Source organism: Pelobates fuscus, chromosome 9 (assembly GCF_036172605.1).
Source record: "Pelobates fuscus isolate aPelFus1 chromosome 9, aPelFus1.pri, whole genome shotgun sequence".
Lineage (NCBI taxonomy): Eukaryota > Metazoa > Chordata > Amphibia > Anura > Pelobatidae > Pelobates > Pelobates fuscus.
Window position 1 is genome coordinate 67608816 of NC_086325.1, and position 12780 is coordinate 67621595.

General features: G+C 55.9%; 1 protein-coding gene across 1 annotated transcript in view; it reads left to right on the forward strand.

Moving 5' to 3' along the window:
* Window positions 1–11241, forward strand: part of RAP2C (RAP2C, member of RAS oncogene family) — a 41296-nt gene extending 30055 nt beyond the window's left edge. Inside the window, exon 4 of the mRNA XM_063432051.1 lies at window positions 9934–11241. The gene's annotated coding sequence lies outside the window, so the exon portion shown is untranslated. The remainder of the gene's footprint in view (window positions 1–9933) is intronic.
* The last annotated feature ends 1539 nt before the right edge of the window (window positions 11242–12780 follow it).

Genomic DNA, 12780 nt, shown 5'->3' on the forward strand with positions numbered 1-12780 from the left:
GTGTTTGTCCCCCCACCCGCTGTCTCGTCGTGTTGTCCCCCCCACCCGCTGTCTCGTCGTGTTGTCCCCCTCCCCCCCACCCGCTGTCTCGTCGTGTTGTCCCCCCCACCCGCTGTCTCGTCGTGTTGTCCCCCCCACCCGCTGTCTCGTCGTGTTGTCCCCCCCACCCGCTGTCTCGTCGTGTTGTCCCCCCCACCCGCTGTCTCGTCGTGTTGTCCCCCCCACCCGCTGTCTCGTCGTGTTGTCCCCCCCACCCGCTGTCTCGTCGTGTTGTCCCCCCCACCCGCTGTCTCGTCGTGTTGTCCCCCCCACCCGCTGTCTCGTCGTGTTGTCCCCCCCACCCGCTGTCTCGTCGTGTTGTCCCCCCCACCCGCTGTCTCGTCGTGTTGTCCCCCCCACCCGCTGTCTCGTCGTGTTGTCCCCCCCACCCGCTGTCTCGTCGTGTTGTCCCCCCCACCCGCTGTCTCGTCGTGTTGTCCCCCCCACCCGCTGTCTCGTCGTGTTGTCCCCCCCACCCGCTGTCTCGTCGTGTTGTCCCCCCCACCCGCTGTCTCGTCGTGTTGTCCCCCCCACCCGCTGTCTCGTCGTGTTGTCCCCCCCACCCGCTGTCTCGTCGTGTTGTCCCCCCCACCCGCTGTCTCGTCGTGTTGTCCCCCCCACCCGCTGTCTCGTCGTGTTGTCCCCCCACCCGCTGTCTCGTCGTGTTGTCCCCCCCACCCGCTGTCTCGTCGTGTTGTCCCCCCCACCCGCTGTCTCGTCGTGTTGTCCCCCCCACCCGCTGTCTCGTCGTGTTGTCCCCCCCACCCGCTGTCTCGTCGTGTTGTCCCCCCCACCCGCTGTCTCGTCGTGTTGTCCCCCCCACCCGCTGTCTCGTCGTGTTGTCCCCCCCACCCGCTGTCTCGTCGTGTTGTCCCCCCCACCCGCTGTCTCGTCGTGTTGTCCCCCCCACCCGCTGTCTCGTCGTGTTGTCCCCCCCACCCGCTGTCTCGTCGTGTTGTCCCCCCCACCCGCTGTCTCGTCGTGTTGTCCCCCCCACCCGCTGTCTCGTCGTGTTGTCCCCCCCACCCGCTGTCTCGTCGTGTTGTCCCCCCCACCCGCTGTCTCGTCGTGTTGTCCCCCCACCCGCTGTCTCGTCGTGTTGTCCCCCCACCCGCTGTCTCGTCGTGTTGTCCCCCCCACCCGCTGTCTCGTCGTGTTGTCCCCCCCACCCGCTGTCTCGTCGTGTTGTCCCCCCCACCCGCTGTCTCGTCGTGTTGTCCCCCCCACCCGCTGTCTCGTCGTGTTGTCCCCCCCACCCGCTGTCTCGTCGTGTTGTCCCCCCCACCCGCTGTCTCGTCGTGTTGTCCCCCCCACCCGCTGTCTCGTCGTGTTGTCCCCCCCACCCGCTGTCTCGTCGTGTTGTCCCCCCCACCCGCTGTCTCGTCGTGTTGTCCCCCCCACCCGCTGTCTCGTCGTGTTGTCCCCCCCACCCGCTGTCTCGTCGTGTTGTCCCCCCCACCCGCTGTCTCGTCGTGTTGTCCCCCCCACCCGCTGTCTCGTCGTGTTGTCCCCCCCACCCGCTGTCTCGTCGTGTTGTCCCCCCCACCCGCTGTCTCGTCGTGTTGTCCCCCCCACCCGCTGTCTCGTCGTGTTGTCCCCCCCACCCGCTGTCTCGTCGTGTTGTCCCCCCCACCCGCTGTCTCGTCGTGTTGTCCCCCCCACCCGCTGTCTCGTCGTGTTGTCCCCCCACCCGCTGTCTCGTCGTGTTGTCCCCCCCACCCGCTGTCTCGTCGTGTTGTCCCCCCCACCCGCTGTCTCGTCGTGTTGTCCCCCCCACCCGCTGTCTCGTCGTGTTGTCCCCCCCACCCGCTGTCTCGTCGTGTTGTCCCCCCCACCCGCTGTCTCGTCGTGTTGTCCCCCCCACCCGCTGTCTCGTCGTGTTGTCCCCCCCCACCCGCTGTCTCGTCGTGTTGTCCCCCCCACCCGCTGTCTCGTCGTGTTGTCCCCCCCACCCGCTGTCTCGTCGTGTTGTCCCCCCCACCCGCTGTCTCGTCGTGTTGTCCCCCCCACCCGCTGTCTCGTCGTGTTGTCCCCCCCACCCGCTGTCTCGTCGTGTTGTCCCCCCCACCCGCTGTCTCGTCGTGTTGTCCCCCCCACCCGCTGTCTCGTCGTGTTGTCCCCCCCACCCGCTGTCTCGTCGTGTTGTCCCCCCCACCCGCTGTCTCGTCGTGTTGTCCCCCCCACCCGCTGTCTCGTCGTGTTGTCCCCCCCACCCGCTGTCTCGTCGTGTTGTCCCCCCCACCCGCTGTCTCGTCGTGTTGTCCCCCCCACCCGCTGTCTCGTCGTGTTGTCCCCCCCACCCGCTGTCTCGTCGTGTTGTCCCCCCCACCCGCTGTCTCGTCGTGTTGTCCCCCCCACCCGCTGTCTCGTCGTGTTGTCCCCCCCACCCGCTGTCTCGTCGTGTTGTCCCCCCCACCCGCTGTCTCGTCGTGTTGTCCCCCCCACCCGCTGTCTCGTCGTGTTGTCCCCCCCCACCCGCTGTCTCGTCGTGTTGTCCCCCCCACCCGCTGTCTCGTCGTGTTGTCCCCCCCACCCGCTGTCTCGTCGTGTTGTCCCCCCCACCCGCTGTCTCGTCGTGTTGTCCCCCCCACCCGCTGTCTCGTCGTGTTGTCCCCCCCACCCGCTGTCTCGTCGTGTTGTCCCCCCCACCCGCTGTCTCGTCGTGTTGTCCCCCCCACCCGCTGTCTCGTCGTGTTGTCCCCCCCACCCGCTGTCTCGTCGTGTTGTCCCCCCCACCCGCTGTCTCGTCGTGTTGTCCCCCCCACCCGCTGTCTCGTCGTGTTGTCCCCCCCACCCGCTGTCTCGTCGTGTTGTCCCCCCCACCCGCTGTCTCGTCGTGTTGTCCCCCCCACCCGCTGTCTCGTCGTGTTGTCCCCCCACCCGCTGTCTCGTCGTGTTCCCCCACCCGCTGTCTCGTCGTGTTGTCCCCCCCACCCGCTGTCTCGTCGTGTTGTCCCCCCCCACCCGCTGTCTCGTCGTGTTGTCCCCCCCACCCGCTGTCTCGTCGTGTTGTCCCCCCCACCCGCTGTCTCGTCGTGTTGTCCCCCCCACCCGCTGTCTCGTCGTGTTGTCCCCCCCACCCGCTGTCTCGTCGTGTTGTCCCCCCCACCCGCTGTCTCGTCGTGTTGTCCCCCCCACCCGCTGTCTCGTCGTGTTGTCCCCCCCACCCGCTGTCTCGTCGTGTTGTCCCCCCCACCCGCTGTCTCGTCGTGTTGTCCCCCCCACCCGCTGTCTCGTCGTGTTGTCCCCCCCACCCGCTGTCTCGTCGTGTTGTCCCCCCCACCCGCTGTCTCGTCGTGTTGTCCCCCCCACCCGCTGTCTCGTCGTGTTGTCCCCCCCACCCGCTGTCTCGTCGTGTTGTCCCCCCCACCCGCTGTCTCGTCGTGTTGTCCCCCCCCACCCGCTGTCTCGTCGTGTTGTCCCCCCCACCCGCTGTCTCGTCGTGTTGTCCCCCCCACCCGCTGTCTCGTCGTGTTGTCCCCCCCACCCGCTGTCTCGTCGTGTTGTCCCCCCCACCCGCTGTCTCGTCGTGTTGTCCCCCCCACCCGCTGTCTCGTCGTGTTGTCCCCCCCACCCGCTGTCTCGTCGTGTTGTCCCCCCCACCCGCTGTCTCGTCGTGTTGTCCCCCCCACCCGCTGTCTCGTCGTGTTGTCCCCCCCACCCGCTGTCTCGTCGTGTTGTCCCCCCCACCCGCTGTCTCGTCGTGTTGTCCCCCCCACCCGCTGTCTCGTCGTGTTGTCCCCCCCACCCGCTGTCTCGTCGTGTTGTCCCCCCCACCCGCTGTCTCGTCGTGTTGTCCCCCCCACCCGCTGTCTCGTCGTGTTGTCCCCCCCACCCGCTGTCTCGTCGTGTTGTCCCCCCCACCCGCTGTCTCGTCGTGTTGTCCCCCCCACCCGCTGTCTCGTCGTGTTGTCCCCCCCACCCGCTGTCTCGTCGTGTTGTCCCCCCCACCCGCTGTCTCGTCGTGTTGTCCCCCCCACCCGCTGTCTCGTCGTGTTGTCCCCCCCACCCGCTGTCTCGTCGTGTTGTCCCCCCCACCCGCTGTCTCGTCGTGTTGTCCCCCCCACCCGCTGTCTCGTCGTGTTGTCCCCCCCACCCGCTGTCTCGTCGTGTTGTCCCCCCCACCCGCTGTCTCGTCGTGTTGTCCCCCCCACCCGCTGTCTCGTCGTGTTGTCCCCCCCACCCGCTGTCTCGTCGTGTTGTCCCCCCCACCCGCTGTCTCGTCGTGTTGTCCCCCCCACCCGCTGTCTCGTCGTGTTGTCCCCCCACCCGCTGTCTCGTCGTGTTGTCCCCCCCACCCGCTGTCTCGTCGTGTTGTCCCCCCCACCCGCTGTCTCGTCGTGTTGTCCCCCCCACCCGCTGTCTCGTCGTGTTGTCCCCCCCACCCGCTGTCTCGTCGTGTTGTCCCCCCCACCCGCTGTCTCGTCGTGTTGTCCCCCCCACCCGCTGTCTCGTCGTGTTGTCCCCCCCACCCGCTGTCTCGTCGTGTTGTCCCCCCCACCCGCTGTCTCGTCGTGTTGTCCCCCCCACCCGCTGTCTCGTCGTGTTGTCCCCCCCACCCGCTGTCTCGTCGTGTTGTCCCCCCCACCCGCTGTCTCGTCGTGTTGTCCCCCCCACCCGCTGTCTCGTCGTGTTGTCCCCCCCACCCGCTGTCTCGTCGTGTTGTCCCCCCCACCCGCTGTCTCGTCGTGTTGTCCCCCCCACCCGCTGTCTCGTCGTGTTGTCCCCCCCACCCGCTGTCTCGTCGTGTTGTCCCCCCCACCCGCTGTCTCGTCGTGTTGTCCCCCCCACCCGCTGTCTCGTCGTGTTGTCCCCCCCACCCGCTGTCTCGTCGTGTTGTCCCCCCCACCCGCTGTCTCGTCGTGTTGTCCCCCCCACCCGCTGTCTCGTCGTGTTGTCCCCCCCACCCGCTGTCTCGTCGTGTTGTCCCCCCCACCCGCTGTCTCGTCGTGTTGTCCCCCCCACCCGCTGTCTCGTCGTGTTGTCCCCCCCACCCGCTGTCTCGTCGTGTTGTCCCCCCACCCGCTGTCTCGTCGTGTTGTCCCCCCCACCCGCTGTCTCGTCGTGTTGTCCCCCCCACCCGCTGTCTCGTCGTGTTGTCCCCCCCACCCGCTGTCTCGTCGTGTTGTCCCCCCACCCGCTGTCTCGTCGTGTTGTCCCCCCCACCCGCTGTCTCGTCGTGTTGTCCCCCCCACCCGCTGTCTCGTCGTGTTGTCCCCCCCACCCGCTGTCTCGTCGTGTTGTCCCCCCCACCCGCTGTCTCGTCGTGTTGTCCCCCCCACCCGCTGTCTCGTCGTGTTGTCCCCCCCACCCGCTGTCTCGTCGTGTTGTCCCCCCCACCCGCTGTCTCGTCGTGTTGTCCCCCCCACCCGCTGTCTCGTCGTGTTGTCCCCCCCACCCGCTGTCTCGTCGTGTTGTCCCCCCCACCCGCTGTCTCGTCGTGTTGTCCCCCCCACCCGCTGTCTCGTCGTGTTGTCCCCCCCACCCGCTGTCTCGTCGTGTTGTCCCCCCCACCCGCTGTCTCGTCGTGTTGTCCCCCCCACCCGCTGTCTCGTCGTGTTGTCCCCCCCACCCGCTGTCTCGTCGTGTTGTCCCCCCCACCCGCTGTCTCGTCGTGTTGTCCCCCCCACCCGCTGTCTCGTCGTGTTGTCCCCCCCACCCGCTGTCTCGTCGTGTTGTCCCCCCCACCCGCTGTCTCGTCGTGTTGTCCCCCCCACCCGCTGTCTCGTCGTGTTGTCCCCCCCACCCGCTGTCTCGTCGTGTTGTCCCCCCCACCCGCTGTCTCGTCGTGTTGTCCCCCCCACCCGCTGTCTCGTCGTGTTGTCCCCCCCACCCGCTGTCTCGTCGTGTTGTCCCCCCCACCCGCTGTCTCGTCGTGTTGTCCCCCCCACCCGCTGTCTCGTCGTGTTGTCCCCCCCACCCGCTGTCTCGTCGTGTTGTCCCCCCCACCCGCTGTCTCGTCGTGTTGTCCCCCCCACCCGCTGTCTCGTCGTGTTGTCCCCCCCACCCGCTGTCTCGTCGTGTTGTCCCCCCCACCCGCTGTCTCGTCGTGTTGTCCCCCCCACCCGCTGTCTCGTCGTGTTGTCCCCCCCACCCGCTGTCTCGTCGTGTTGTCCCCCCCACCCGCTGTCTCGTCGTGTTGTCCCCCCCACCCGCTGTCTCGTCGTGTTGTCCCCCCCACCCGCTGTCTCGTCGTGTTGTCCCCCCCACCCGCTGTCTCGTCGTGTTGTCCCCCCCACCCGCTGTCTCGTCGTGTTGTCCCCCCCACCCGCTGTCTCGTCGTGTTGTCCCCCCCACCCGCTGTCTCGTCGTGTTGTCCCCCCCACCCGCTGTCTCGTCGTGTTGTCCCCCCCACCCGCTGTCTCGTCGTGTTGTCCCCCCCACCCGCTGTCTCGTCGTGTTGTCCCCCCCACCCGCTGTCTCGTCGTGTTGTCCCCCCCACCCGCTGTCTCGTCGTGTTGTCCCCCCCACCCGCTGTCTCGTCGTGTTGTCCCCCCCCACCCGCTGTCTCGTCGTGTTGTCCCCCCCCACCCGCTGTCCCGTCGTGTTGTCCCCCCCCCACCCGCTGTCCCGTCGTGTTGTCTCCCCCCCCCCCCCCGCTGTCCCGTCGTGTTCTCCCCCCCCCCCCCCCCCCCGCTGTCCCGTCGTGTTCTCCCCCCCCCCCCCCCCCCCGCTGTCCCGTCGTGTTCTCCCCCCCCCCCCCCCCGCTGTCCTGTCGTGTTCTCCCCCCCCCCCCCCCCCCCCCGCTGTCCTGTCGTGTTATCCCCCTCCCCTTCCCCCAGAGCAGAACGGTACAGGAGCTTCAGCTTCCTGTACCCGGCCGAACGGACAGGAAGTGCTCTCTCAGTGAGTACTTCCTTTCAGTCCGGCCGGGCACAGGAAAACAGAAGTTCCTCTACCGGGGTCCAAGCCACCCACCCATGCTACACTGAGTGACTGGCAGGAGGGAGCGCTGTGTGCCCACTTCCTGCCGGTTACTCCAATCTTGTGCCAGCCGGTCTGGTGCGTCCTAAGGCGGCAGCTTGCTCTGCCTTATGGACGTGCCAGCCCTGCGTGGTGTCACTCCTCCCCATCCCCCATATTTATTCGGTATTGACCAATATTGATTTTAGGGATCGACAGATTATCGGTCTGGCCGATATTCTTTATTTTTGGCGATATCCGTACCTGCCTTAAAGATACAGATATTGCCGATAATGCAAACTAGGGCCGCCAACAGGGTCCTGGGGGGTCCAGCACACTCTTGCTTACCTTCCCAGCAGCTCCCCTATCTGACTCTCGCGAGTCCCACGGCCGTCAGTGTTGCCGGTGGTTACCATGGCAAAGCTCCGTGCAGCACGCAGGCTGCGAGAATTAGAGTGGGAAGGGAAGTAAGTGTGCTGGGCGCTGTGGTCCCCCCAGGGAGTGTCATATCCCCCCTCTCTGGCCAGGTAAGAAGCGGGGAGGGGAGACTAAAACAAAATGTGTAAAAAAAAAAAAAAAAAAAAAAAATATTTCAAAATGCACACTCACACACTCTGCATCCACTAATCAAATACTCTCATTGCATCCACTGCACACATATATTCTTGAAAACGTCAATTCTGACTGGCATGCATATTTTGTGCCTTTACGCTAATAATAAAAAAAAATTTGCAAAAAAATAAAGATGCTCAGTTAACAGTAGAAATAGTTTATTTTTTCAAAATGTTAGGTGTACAGAGTATCGGTAAATTATCGGCTATTGGCCTGAAAGTTCAGATTATCAGTATTGGCTCTAAAAAAAAAAAATCAATATCGTTTGATCCCCAATTGAATTTTTTTTTTTTTTTTTTTATAGAGCCAATACAGATTATCTGTGAACTTTCAGGCTGATAGCCGATAACTTACTGATACCAAAATTCTGTACATTTACTGTTTTGAAAAAAAAGAAACAATTTCTACACAAATCTATTGTTAACTGAACATGTTTAATTTTTTTTTTTTATATTAACTGGTAAATGCACAAAATATACATGCCAGAATTTTTGTCTGTGTTCCCTTCCCCTTACCTCCCCTCCCAGATCCTTTAGTGTTCCTCTCCCTTCCCCTCACCTCACTTAGTGGTCGTCTCCCCTCCCTAGTGTGCCTCATTACATCTCTTGTAGCGTGGCCGTGCACAGTACGCGGCCGGACTTACAGGAAGTGCTCTCTCAGTGAGCACTTCCAGTCAGTCGAGCCGGGTATAGGAAACTGAAGCTTCTGGTCTGCTTAACCACGCTACACTGAGCAACTGGTAGGTGGGAGCGCTGTGCGCTTCCTTCCTGCCGTCACTCAATTCTTCCGCACCCAGAGCTGGTGCGCCCTAAGACGGCCGCCAGTGCCGCCTTATGGACGCGCCCGCCCTGCATGCACTGGGTCACCTGCGCCTCTCACATTATTGGCAATATCGGTATCAATAGTGTCCGATACCGATACTTACCAAAATCTAAAATATCGGCCGAACTAATAATCTTACAATATATATCTTTTATATATTTTTATTCCCTGAAAATAATATTGCTCTCAATGATTCTAACTGCATAATAATTGGTGCAACTTTAAGTAGAACATCCACATGAAAATAAATCACGCTCCAAGGATTTCTTTGTGTGGAAAAGTTGTTGTTTTATTTTTCCATAAAGTCTTTAAAGTAACATTATAGGTTCAGGAATACAAACGGCCCTCCACCCCTCTGTTCCTGTACGTCCAGTTGTCTGGTTACAATTACATGTATGTTAGTCCACCCATTGTACCGCGCTACGGAATTTGATGGCGCTATATAAATAATAATAATAATATAAATTTGGTGGTCTACTGAAATAAACATTTCTGTCAAAATTGGTAGATTCAACTATGAAGAAAGCTGTCACTTTAATAAATACGATCAAAATGATAATAGAATATCCTTCAGTTTCTTTTAAAGGCCCATTCTAGGGGTTAAGCAATTTCGGTCTATAGATCATGCCCCTATAGTCTCACTGCTTAAAGGGAATCTCCAGTGCTAGGAAAACAATCTGTTTTCCTGGCACTGCAGGTTCCCTCTCCCTCACAATCCCCAGTTGCTGAAGGGGTGAAAACCTCTTCAGTCACTTACCTGAGGCAGCAATGCCACGCATGCACGTTAGCTCCCCATAGGAAAGCATTGAAAAAGATTTTCCTATGGGGAAATGAGCGACGCTGGAGGTCCTCACACAGCGTTAGGACGTCCAGCGACGCTCTAGCACAGATAATCTGTGCTATAATCCAGGAAGTTCCCTCTAGTGGCTGTCTAGTAGTGGAGTTAACCCTGCAAGGTAATTATTGCAGTTTATAGAAAACTGCAATAATTACACTTGCAGGGTTAGGAGTAGTGGGAGTTGGCACCCAGACCACTCCAATGGGCAGAAGTGGTCTGGGTGCCGGGAGTGTCCCTTTAATTTGCTGCTATTCAGGAGTTGAGGATTTTTGTGTCGTGTGGTACATTGTGTAGCCCCGTTCTTGCTTGGCTTTTGCTGGAAAGGAGCTAAGCTATGATCCTTGTTGGTCCAATTGTAGGGCTTCTCACTCCCTGTGCTCCAGCAGGGGTTTGCTTAGGGGAAGTGAGTCCGCACACACCACAGCCTTATGTAACTGTCATAGTTAAGGTTTTTACTGTTATTCCAGTGTAAAAGTGGACAGACCTAGAATTTTAATTCATATATAAATGTATATTAAAAATTTATTCTTTTTTCTTTTCTTTTTTTTTTGATGTATGAAAAGGAGTGCCCTGGTACCATAACTACTACAGTAAACTATGTGCAAGGAAAAGTCTACTTAATGAAGTGATTCCTTGTTGTTTTTCTTGCTCTCTCTTTCTCCACACAAAGCGTTTTTATTTAGTCAGTTGATAAACAATTTTTCTTTTCCTTTCCACAGATAACTCAGAGGAAATTTGCACAGCTACCACTATGGTGGACGTAACAGCCCAGGTTGCAGATCTGAGCCTTGATAAACCTGTCTGCACAACAGCACATTGCCATGGACGTCATTGGAAGCTCAGAGTGTGTGCCCGTAATGCTCACATGCCTTCTGCAGCTGTGCTTAGCACGTTTACTATAAGTTAATACAGTATCTTTCTTTCTCCTTAGAAGTCTTTTTTTTTTTTTTTTTTTATTATTTCTTTAGCTCTCTAAGTTTCTGTTAACGGTTAATATGCAACAGTTCCCTTTTTTCATATTTTAATTAACTTCTGAAACTTGTATTTATTAAATACTTAAACTCAGTATTACTTACATAATGCCTTTTAAAAGACCGTTTTATCAGAGGATAATTTGAGCCTTAAATCACATGGGTTTTATTTCTGTAAATTACCTCACATACGCTCTTAACCCTTTCACTGGTAGCTGGCCAGAGGTGTTTATTCCCTCCCTCATCCTGATGTCACCTGGCATGAATGGGTTAACTTGCATTTTTTTCTTCTTCTTCTTCCTCTTCATCTGGAAGTGGTTGTTATGTACTTTGAGATTATGTTTACGTTTAATGGTGTCATGTGAAGCTGCTCAAAACAAATTGGACCTGTCTGGTGCTCTTGCGTTGGCTCCTTGGGCCCACGTTAACCTAGCTGTTCAACTCCAGAAAGAACTTCCCTGTCTCCAGATGACACATGACAGTCCACATGAGACAGCCGAAGAAATTTCCTGTGCAGAAGCAGCGCAGTGTTAATTAACGTGTCCTTAATATTCTGTTAGAGCGTTTGTTTGTTTTTTTTGCTTTTAGTATAATTGTGTTGAAAGTCTCCCTTTAGCCTTTCAGATCCAACATAGCTTTTTAGAGCCAGATGGGGAGAGTAGCACTATGGCGCTGGTCTCTTCTTTGCCACTTAATGGGTTAAAATGGCGCTCAGCATGAGCTCCAACACATGAACTGTTTTAACTGAAATCTTTCTACTTTTGATGTATAATGGTTCTTCACCTTAGTGGTAGGTGGGCTTGTGCAGGTATCGAGTGGTTTGCAACAAAAATCTTTTTTATTTTTAGAGGCCCTTCCATTTCCTACTTCCTGCTTGTTTTATGCTAATTGACCATTTGCTTTCTACTGTTCCTTTAGGAAAAGGGGTGTTACCAGTTTTATTTTAATTTTCTTTGTGTATCTATAAAGTAATGCAAATTCAACTTCAATATTTTATTTTTTTCCTTCCCACCTGTGCACATATACGTCTGCTGCAAATAAAATGATTTTACTTTTTTTTTTTTTTTTCTATTTCATGTTGGTTGTGTTTGCGTTCACTTGGTACTGCTTCCTTTATGCTTTATGTGTTATGCTTTATTTTCTTCCATTCTTGGTTGATGGCAAAAAGGCCCCCACAGTTTAGCAAGTCACATGTAATTTATCAATTATGTGGCTTCCATGGAGTGTGCTGTATCTGCACCTCAGTTTTCATAATTACTTGAAAATTGTACCTACACTACTGTGTGGCATCAGATTTATGTGATTCCCTGACAATAGTGAAGCTGCAACAAACATTCTTGTTACCATAGTACTGTTTAGTAATTGCCAGGGTGAGTGTGTATTTTTTATTTTTTTTAACAGCATTTTTGATGTTTAGTATCTCTCTTGCTGGAGAATTTCTCATAAATTTTGTTTGTTTTGGCCTGAACTGCCCTACAAATTACAAATCACTTATTTGCCAAATTCCTAGAATTATGGGGGCAACTGTCTTCCTGTGGTCTAATTAAATTAGTATCCCAGCTGTGTATAAACATGCCATTCAGTAAATCTCACACACACCTTTTATTTAACTATATGGTTTGGTCAAATTTCCCATGCAATCATGCTGGCCTGCTTTTTTCAAAATATATCATGTTTAGATCTTCCAGTCCGTCTAGGTAGGGTGTAGAAACGAAGGCAGCAGACTGTCTGCATACGGCAGCCTAGTTATGTCACAAGAATGACCAACCCAAAGCTCATGCAGTCACAGCATTTCTTTGTGAGTGCATAGACTGGCCTGGGATGAGCACCTTCATGTCGTGTGTGTGTCCCCTCTTTCATGTTAATGGTGATTAATCAGATGGTACATGTGACTCCATCTTCAGTTACGGTACTCTATATTCAAGAGAGATATGCATATATATTTTTTTTGAGGTTTCTGCATCTAAATATGGTAATTTACAGCTTCTGCAATGAACTTTGATCAGACTACTAATTGTCAGAAATTTGTGTTGAACTTTGTGCATTTATTATCTTTTATTGGAGTAGCGAACATGTTCTGTAAACCCTACCCGTACCATTACAGGATGTGTATTCTGCACCTAGCATTTATTTTATTCATGACAACATGAATGAAACCGATTAACAAGTTAATGGAACCCACACATCACCTTTTACCTTTTTCTTTTTTGCTAGAGAAATTTTTATTTTGGGCCCAGTCCCATTTAAACAGTCAACTATCGGTTATGGTGTCACTTAACATTTCACAGAAAGTTAGATTCATAGTTTTGCCTCTGGCCATACTTCACAGCTAAAATCTTCTGCCATGAATGTGTATGCATATTTGTTATGCTGGGCGTTTGGCTTCATCTAGTAAAAATGAATAACCTGTTTAAAGGAAGTTTGGGAGACACGCTCCTTGTTCTGAACAGAAAACACAAAACTTGCTTTGAAGCCTGTCATTCTTGATAGATGGGCAGCAAGATTAGATTGCTTCCAACATCTGTGTTGAAGGGGAAGATCATTTTAAGTTAGAAAATGTGTAAAAACCCACAATAAATGGCATGCATTATCTGC